The sequence below is a fragment of the Halichoerus grypus genome, chromosome 3, assembly GCF_964656455.1.
Source record: "Halichoerus grypus chromosome 3, mHalGry1.hap1.1, whole genome shotgun sequence".
Classification (NCBI taxonomy): Eukaryota; Metazoa; Chordata; class Mammalia; order Carnivora; family Phocidae; genus Halichoerus; species Halichoerus grypus.
The window spans coordinates 150,773,371-150,783,259 of NC_135714.1; positions in this window are offsets into that span (position 1 = coordinate 150,773,371).

Here is a 9,889-nt window from a genome sequence, read left to right on the forward strand (position 1 = left end):
CTGGGTGTTATATGATGTGCCCTGGGTACAAGGGAACTGATTTTTCTTTTTCCCCAAAGCACTGAAGGTTGTCACCACAACCTCCCCTTCCTCAAGGTGACTTCTGGAACTGCAAAAAAAAAAAAAAAAAAAAAGAAAAAAGAAAAAAGAAAAAAAAGAAATCCTGGGATCCAGGCCACAAAAGAGGACCACAAACCGTTCCTAGGTGGCCTTTGTCAGCTATGCAAATTAAATCAAAACTGAAAGAACTAAGAGGTTTAGCAAGTTGCCAGTGTTATCCAGACTGGGTCTTCTTGGCCAAAATTGTGTCAGAACTATGCCTTAACTGGTCAGAGAGAAGAGAAGGAGGCCCCCTAAAGGTTCAGACTATTCATGGTTTTCTCCAGGGCATGGGAGGGAGAAAAGAAACATCTGCCTTCCCTTATTACACTGGGGTGACTAAAATACACATCAGGGACCTGCTAGGTGGGAGAGGTGGAATGGCATAAGCCACAGAAACTCTGTGACATTCATCTGGCAAGTGCCCTGGCCTGGTGCTGCTCATTAAAGCTTCCCAGATTCCTAGTATTTACAGGGAATCTCCCAGTATGGATGTTCAGATATATGGAGTTCAATTCAGGTAGATGGCTCTCTCACAAAGGCTCTCCTCCTGTGTTCTTACACTGAACAAGGAAGCTTTTCTCCAGTGTGAACTCTGTTGTTGAATGAAGTCAAATTTATGGTTAGAAGATTTCCCATATTCAATACGTGTATAAAGCCTTTCTCAAATACGAACTCTGCGGCGTCAAATGAGGCCCCGGTTGGTCTAAAGGATTTCGTACTTTTGGCACGTTCATAAGGCCTTGCTCCATGGAACTCTCTGGTGATTGCTCAGGATGGAGCCGAAGCTAAAAGATTCCCCACATTCACTATAGTAGTAAACCCTGGCTCAGGGTGATGCATGACGTTGGAGCTTTAGCTGAAGAATTTCCCACACTCACGAGAACTTTTCTCCGTTGTGAATTCATGGATGCCAAACAAGCTTGTATTTGTAGCCAAAAACTTCCCCCAGTTTGCTGCACTTGTAATGACTTCTTCCATTGTGAAAGGCCTCTTCACACTTGGGGCTGCCGTGTGGCATCTGTCCAGCTGGGAGCAGCTGACACTAGAGAAAGCTGGTGTTGTTCGGGAAGCCCTTCCCACAGATGAGGGGCAGCCCTTCTCAAGGCAGGACCTGTCCACGTCCCATCTACACTATGCTCCTTCTGGAGCTGGTAAAGATGTGTGCTGAACCAGAGCTGTTTTCCACATCTTCACAAGTGCTCAGCTCTGCTACAGAATGTCTTACCACCTGGACACACATCTCACAGAGATGAGCCTTTTGGAAGGATGGACCGAGCTGTGTCATTCTGCCCTGTGAAACACTCTATATTGAAGGTGCCCCCTCACCCTCTGGTCCACACCAACCATCTAGGGAGGTTATGAGTGCAAAATTTTCTGGCATCACATGGCACGGCATCTCAGACCCTCCTCAAGTAAACCCCATTGCTCTTAAGAGATGTCACTGAAGATCAGCCACACTCTTAAAATAGTCACACGGAGGCAGTTTCTGCTATGGGATTCTGTGGATGCAGCAGGCTGGTAGCTGTGCTAACCAGGGAGGGGACCCCGGAACCAGAACCTCTGTCCCCACCTGGCCCGGAAGTGTGGTCACTGCAGAGGGGAGAGGCAAAAGACCCAGAACAGCCAACACAATTTTGAAGAAGAACAAAGTTGGAGGACCGACATTATCCAACTTCAAAATTTACTATAAAGCTACACTAATCAAGACACTGTAGTATTAATGAAAGAAAGACAAATAAAATCAATAGAACAGGAAAGAGAGACCTGAAATAGACCCACATACACATAGTTAACTGGTATTTGACAAAGGAACAAAGACAAGACAATAAAGCAAGGAAATAATTTTAACAAATGGTGCTGGAACAACTAGACAGCCACATTAAAAAAAAAAATCTAGACACAGTCCTTCACAGCCCCTTTCACAAAAAATTAACTCAAAATGGGTCACAGACCTACATGTAAGATGCAAAATTATAAAATTCCTGGAAGATAACATGGGAACAAATCTAGATGAATTTGGGTTTGGCAAAGACTTTGTAGATCCAACACCAAAGGTACAATCCATGAAAGAAAGAATTGATATGCTGGATTTGATTAAAATTAAAAATTACTCCTCTATACAAGACACTTTCAAGAAAATGAGAATATAAGTCACAAACTGGGAGAAAATATTTGCAAAAGACACCTCTGATAAAGTGTTGTTACTGGTCAAAAGAACTCTTAAAACTCAACAATAAGAAAACAAACAACCTGAATTAAAAATGGGCCAAAGTCCTTACTGGACACCTTACCAAAAGAGATAGATGGATGGAAAATAAACATATATTGCTCTACATCACATATCATTAGAGATATGCAAATTAAAATAACAATGAGATAACCACTGCATACCTATTAGATTGGCCAAAATCCAGAATGCTGACAACACCAAATGCTTGTAAAGATGTGTGGCAACCGAAACTCTCATTCGTTGTTGGAATGCAAAATGGTACAGCCACTTTGGGAGATAGTTTGATGCTTTCGCACAAAACTAAACATACTCTTACCATAAGATCCGGCAATAGTGCTTCTTGGTATTTACCCGAAGGAGTTGAAAACGGGTTCACACAAAAACCTGCACACAGATGTTTATAGTAGCTTTATTCATAATTGCCGAAACTTGAAAGCAATCGAGATGTCCTTTAGTAGATGAATGGATAGATAATCTGTTGGAATCTAGGCAATGGGACATTACCAGGGCTGAAAAGAAAGGAGCTATGAAGCCAGGAAAAGACATGGAGGAAGCTTGAATACATGTTACTAAGTAAAAGTAGCCAATCTGAAAAGGCTACATACTGCATAATTCCAACTACAGGACACTCTAGAAAAGGCAAAACTTTGGAAACAGTAGACACATCAGTGGTTGCTAGGGCTTAAGTGGGGAGAGAGGGATGAATAAGGCAGTATGAAGCATTTTTCAGGGCAGTGAAACTGCTCTGTATGGTATTATAATGGTGGAGACTTGTCATCATATATTTGTTCAAAGACACAGAGTGTACAACCCCAGGAGTGAACCCTGATGTGAACTGTGGCTTTGGTTTATAATAATGTGTCCACGTAGTTTCATCATCACGGCTTGCTTTTTGTTTGTTTTGGTATGAACTTAAAATTACTCTAAAAAATAAAGACTATTTTTCTTTAAGGATCCTTTCCTCATCTCCCTTTATCTCCCTGAGAATTACTGGTAACTATGAAACCAATGTCTCCCTAGCACATGTCTGCACTGCATTTGACTTTGCTACTAAAGATCTGCTTTTATGTCTCTGCCCTGACAAATGAGCAAACGAGTCTGTACCACTACCATATCCAGTTATCATTCTGACTTTTTCTATAAAACTTCACTTAAACCAGCAGATCAAAAATCTTCTAAATCTTCTAAACCTAAATCTTCAGCACGTCCAAATAAGCCCACCATTTGCTCTCTGCATACCTAAATTCCTGGGCAAATTAATTTCAAAAACCTAATAAAATGTTGGAAATTATTTAAGATATGATAGAAGAGAGTTAAATCAATATTTGTCCAAAAGAATCTGCTATAAAACTATTTTTTCAAGTAAATATTCAGATGTTTGTATTTTTGAAATTTTCCCATTACTTAGGCATTCATTATTCAAAATGTATTTTTATAATCTTTTGAGACTTTCAGACATCGGACTTTCAGATCTTTGGCCATTCTACTTTTTGCTTCACAGGTCTCTCTTGCCTTTTCTCTATTGGTCATCTTTTCTAGATTCTACAGCCCATTACTTATATTACTTTCTTGCCAATTACCTTAGTGCCATTGTCCATCTATTGGCTCTACACTGACAAATCTGTCCCACTTCTTCATTTTCAAATTCAGGCTGCTAGGGTACCATGAGGGCGGGCAAATCATAAACTGTCATGGTGAGTGGCTCTCTCTGTTGCTCTCCCTCTCATGCCCTAGCGTGGCTAACGTAAGCATTAGAACTACCTTCTAACCCCTTTATTTCTATACTTCCCCTTCATCAGGTGGGATGCCCTCTCTTCTCTCTTTACTGCCAACCCACCTGTGACTCTCTGTCCTCTCTCCTTGCTTCCAGATCATGCTCGCAATGGCACTTTGGCATAATTCTGATCTCCCCATTTGCACTTCGAAATCTAGTCCTTTCTCTCTTCCCAAAAGTACTATTTCACCATTTATCTGTTTTCCTTTCCCCCTACTTTTGGTTCCTCTTTTTCTACCAGCATCAGTCCCATGGCATGTAAACATTTGTCAATTTGCTTTTCTGTGGAATTTTTAAAAAGAGAGAAAGAAATCCCTTGCTGTCATGGTTAGCTAATTTATTTTGATATGATTTCACATTTTCTAATACATCTGACATTTATTTGGATATTTTGTGCATTCATTACCTCAAATTCATCATTCATAGGCATTCTTCAATCCACTGAAATTTGGCTTCCCTTCACTTATTCTTTATTGTCTGTTTTCCCTACTTTTGGACCGAACGCCCCACAAGGGTAGAGGTTTTGATCTGTTTTGTTTTTTATGTATCCCAAGCACCTAAAAGAGTTCCCCTTGTCTTTCTAAAGAACTCCATTTCCTGAGACAGTATAGGCCCTCAGTAAATATTTTTTGAATGAGTCAATGGATGTTGGACACTGAGCAAGGCCCTGAGAGTAGGGGGAGGAAGCAGAGCCATCTTAACTTTCTCTTAAGATGATGACAATATCCATGCTGCCATGTCCAAGTACACATGGACATTTTGGTCTTTATCATTCTTTACTTCTCTTCCCCACCTGACCCTCTTTATCTCTTACTTCTTGAAACGGTTTCTTGCCTTGAGTTTCATGACCTTGCACTCTATGTGTTTTGATCTCTAATTTTTTAGTCTTTTCAGGATTCTTTGCAAGGTCCTCTTCTGTTAACCTGTGGGGGTCAGCTTCTAAGTGTTAATGCCTTCTCTTATCTTCAGGCATTATACAGACCCTTGAATATGCACATTCACTCCCATGGCACCAACTTTATCTAAATGCAGAGCATTCTTAAATTTAAAGCCCAGTTCTTGAACCTAAAGTTCTATCCGTACTTGTCAATCTCCCCTTCTGTCCAAGTGCCCACAGAATCATGTCCTTGTCTCATGCTCTGCATCTCTGTGAATTGTGGCACTATCCCTTCACTTTCCCAAATCAGAGACCATGCTGATAGCCTTAGTCTTCCTTCATCTTGTCTTTCCTTTTCTAATCATTTTTCCCTCCCAGTCTATTTTAACTCCACAATATCTTCAGACTGACAATAAAAGCAATAGATTTATGAATAATTCTATTCAACCAATAATCTTAAACTTACCCATTACTGTGGAAATAATTGCACTGTATTATAATTCTCTGTTCCTTTGTCCCTTTTACTCAAGAGAGTGTGAATTCCTTAATAAGAAGAATATTCTGTTACATTCCCAGCTTTTCACACATGGCCTGATGGTCCCTGTGTAGTTAAAAAGCGTTTGTTGACCAGTTGACGATAGATCACTCAGCTTAGAATATAGGGCAAGAAAAGGGGGAGGGCGGTAAAAAAAAAATAATAAATGTAAAAACCTGCTTTAAAAAAAAGCATTTGTTGGAAGGATAAGAGAGTCTAGATAAATTATAATCTTCAATGATTTAATTGTGTCAGTTGGAGTTTCATAATATTGAGTACATAAGAACTGCAAGTGTATATTGGGGCAATATTTTTAAAACTTTGTTTTGAAAGAGGAGTTTAGACTAGGCTTACAGATTTGAGATTAAAGTACACTATTTGAGGGGTGCCTGGGTGGCTCAGTCGGTTAAGCGTGGGACTCTCTTGATTTTGGCTCAGGTCATGATCCCATGAGATGGAACGCTGCGACAGTCTCTGTGCGAGGCGTGAAGCCCACTTAAGAAAGAATCTCTCCCTCCCTCTCCTTCCCCTCCCCCCCAAAATAAAATAAAATAAAATAAAAATAAATAAAGTATACTACTTGAATACAATTTATTAGTGTAAGAAATTAATGTGATAGAATTCCACGTAGAATTCTCAAATAATTACTACTACTCTTACTAAACATGAAACCTGCCCTTTGTATGTACACGTACTCTAAACATTAGCAGATAGAGGATATATGGCTGCTGACAACTAGAATAGCATGTTTAGATCCAGGGAAGATTCCCTAAGGAGATACTTGCCTTGCCAAGTAATAATTATAGGCAGTGTGTCAGCAACGTAAAGAATCTGAGAAATTCAAACTACAGCTTGGCCAAATTAATCTTAATATGCTGACGTTAGAGTTTTTTTTTTTAAAAAAAAAACCTCTATTGCAGTTGAGAAAAAAATTAACCTGGAGACAAAATTGTATGACCCCTAAACATTTTGTTTTTCGACACCTTGTTAAGTGCATAGACCTTAATTTTAGGATAGTTTTTAGGTTTATAGAAAAATTGAGCAGAAAGTATAGAGCTCCCATGCACCCTTCCCCTCATCTAGCTTGCACATTTCTCTTTTTATTACCTTGCATTAGTGTGATACATTTGTTACAATTGATGTTCCAGTATTGACATATTATTATTAACTGAGGGCCATAGTTTCCGCTGGGCTCATTCTTTGTATGGAACAATTCTATGTGTTTTGACAAATGCATGTCATATACCCACCATTATAATGTCATAGAGAATAGTCTCATTGCCCTAAAAATCTCCTGTCCTCCACTTATTAATTCCTCCCCTGACTCCACCCAAATGCCTAGCAACCATTGATCTTTTTATTATCTCTAAAGTTTTGCCTTTTCTAGAATGTCATGTATTTGGGATCATACAATATGTAAACTTATCAAACTGGCTTCTTTCACATAGTGATAGGCGTAAACACATTTTCAATGAATGCTTTCCATGTACAAAGCATTAAGCTAGAAGCTGAAGAAATAAGAGTTTCTCCATATAATGAGCTCATGATCTAATAGGGCGAGCATATATGTAAATAAATAAAATACAATAGGTGGGGATAAAGTACAGGAGTCTTATTAAAAACACATGAAGGGGGGATTCTGGGCGACTCAGTTGGTTAAGTGGCTGCCTTCCGCTCGAGTCATGATCCCAGGGTACTGGGATCGAGCCCCATGTCAGACTCCTTGCTGGGTGGGGAGCCTGCTTCTCCCTCTCTCTGTGCTGCTCCCCCTGCTTGTGCTCTCTCTCTCTCAAATAAATAAATAAAATCTTTAAAAAAAAACCTCACACATGTAAAGGTAGTGGTGCCTGGGTGGCTCGGTCAGTTAAGTGTCCAACTCTTAATTTCAGCTCAGGTCTCGATCTCGGGGTCGTGAGTTCAAGCCCCGCATAAAATATATATATAGCACAATAGAAAAAAAAAGAGCAAATTATCTATAGATGAGAGCAAATGGAAGGCAATTTAGTTAAGCTTCCCAGAGGAAGTGATTTCTTAGCTGTGTTCTGAGAAATGGGTAAGGTTTTGCCAGAACAAAGGAGTCATATTTCTTGAGTTTCTTTGTTTTTCTAATTAGCTGAAGCCATTTACTCTAAATACATTTCATATATAACCACTTGAAAACCACCCCCTTCCATATATTATTTATATGATACAGGATTATATTGGTAATATAATCTGGGTACACGACAAATAGATATAAGTGAGCACATTTTAAAAGAGCTGCTATTCACATGGGAAAAATGATGTTACTGGCCCAATCTGCTTGTACTTTGAGTTGTTTTTCCATCAGCGATAATAAATTTGTGACCAATATGGCTGGAATTAAGGGTGTTGTCAGGGACTGTAAAAGAAAGTTATCTGTCACACACTGAAACTAAACATATGATCTTCAGTTCTAGGCCAGAATAAACCATCAGGATGGTTTACTTGTTCAAACATAAATATATGTGCATAGATATACAATATTCATCTGAAAATCTTGTTGATTTTTCCTTTGGGCAAATTTCTATTCTGATAAAATGCGTACATTAAAATGATTCTGGATTATTTGAGGGTTTTTTTTTTTTTAATTTCATGCCCTTTTAGAATTTTGAGTTATTTATAATTATAAATGTGAATTGGATAAAAAACACTCAATAAATATTTTTTGGATGAAAACATAAATATGAGGTTTATAATCCAGAGAATGAAATATGTGAAACTAAGTATCATATTGAGATATTTAAATTTTTTTTTATGTTTTCCCTAATTGCTTATTCATACCCTATAAATTAGACCATATAGTCTGGATCACTGCAAATAACTTTGAAAGCATGAGGGGGTCTTATCATCAACTTATTGCCTTGGGTAATTGAAGTCATAACTTTGGGTTACTGGGCACAGTAATCTCAGAGAGAAATTTGCAGATGATGGGTAGAGCTCTAATTGGCTATTTGCCTCAGATCTTCTGAAAGACTCAACCTTTAGTCATGCCTTAAATAAAAAGAAATACAGAGTAGCTCAAGTCATTTCCTGTACTTAAAACATTTGGCAAAAGTGAGTTCCAGGGTTGTTAAAACTGATGTGTTCAATTTTGGCAGCTTCTTTTGTCCTTAGGGTACATTATAACATCTGCTCTTCCATAGTACATATGCTAATCAGGAGAGGCCTTGTTTTATTATTGTTTTTGTTTTTTTTTCCCCAATCCTTAAATACATACGAAAAAGAAAACTCATACAAGCCTCTTAGGGTGAATGATATTGTAAAATTATTTTTGTGGCCAAGTTTGGGGGGAAAAAAACCCTCACATTTCTCTCTTCATTTAAATCCAAAACATATGAATTGTACACTTACAGAATAAAATGCCTTTTTTAAATCCATTCAAAGACCTTAATAAAATAAAGGAATACATTTCCTGAATTGCAATACTGAAGAAGCCTTGAAGGGTAGCAGACTATGCCATCCCCAAATATGCCCCTTTGGCACAAGGATTATTTTGAGCTGAAGGTAACTGAGAACAAGTAGACATAAGAAAAACTATGTCCTTTATTTGCCTAAAAACAAGACATAAATTTATAAAGGTGTCCTCTCTTCCTTTCTACCAGGAAGAACAGAAGTTAACCACCGAAGACAACTCTAGACCCTTGGGAGCCCAGAGGCAGCACCAGATGCAGAAACATAACGAACTTTGCGAACACCACACCTTTTCTCTTATTACTTTCCCATATATTTGCTTTCCACAATTTGCTACCCCTAGAAGTTCAAAGTCTTTTTCTTTTGTCTTGCCGCTTCCCTACAAAATGACTATTCTTTTGTTAAGGTGTCGCATAAACCCCGTTCTAACTGCCCCTGTAAGTTACTCCTCACTGGGTTCTCCCAAGTGTATGTACAATACACGTGATCATAAACTTCTTGTTCTTCTCTTGCTAATTTCTCCTTGTCAGAACCAATTTACAGGTCCCCAGACAATAAGCCTAAAATGGATAGAGGGAAAAGAATTTTTTTTCTTCTCCTACTCTCCTTAACTCCCACAGACGTGCATGGAGTAACAGTTCTTGTGAAATTTCTCGCCAGTCCTGGGCATTTCGTGGTATCTCTTGCTTGCAAAGAGAAGCCTCACAAGGCACAGGTGATCGAGCCTTTGTGCAGCTTTCTGTGATTATAAAACAACAGCTCCTCCAGTCTCAGTGAATTGTATGTTGAAGAAAAATTACAAGCCATTCTTTTGTTAATAAAAAGTCTTAGGGTTTAAAAAGCAACTTCTCTCATACCCTAGGAAACAAGTGGGCATTCTCTAACCCAAGCATCTCACAGCCCCAGTGTGTGCACGCATGTGTGCATGTGTGTGTGCGT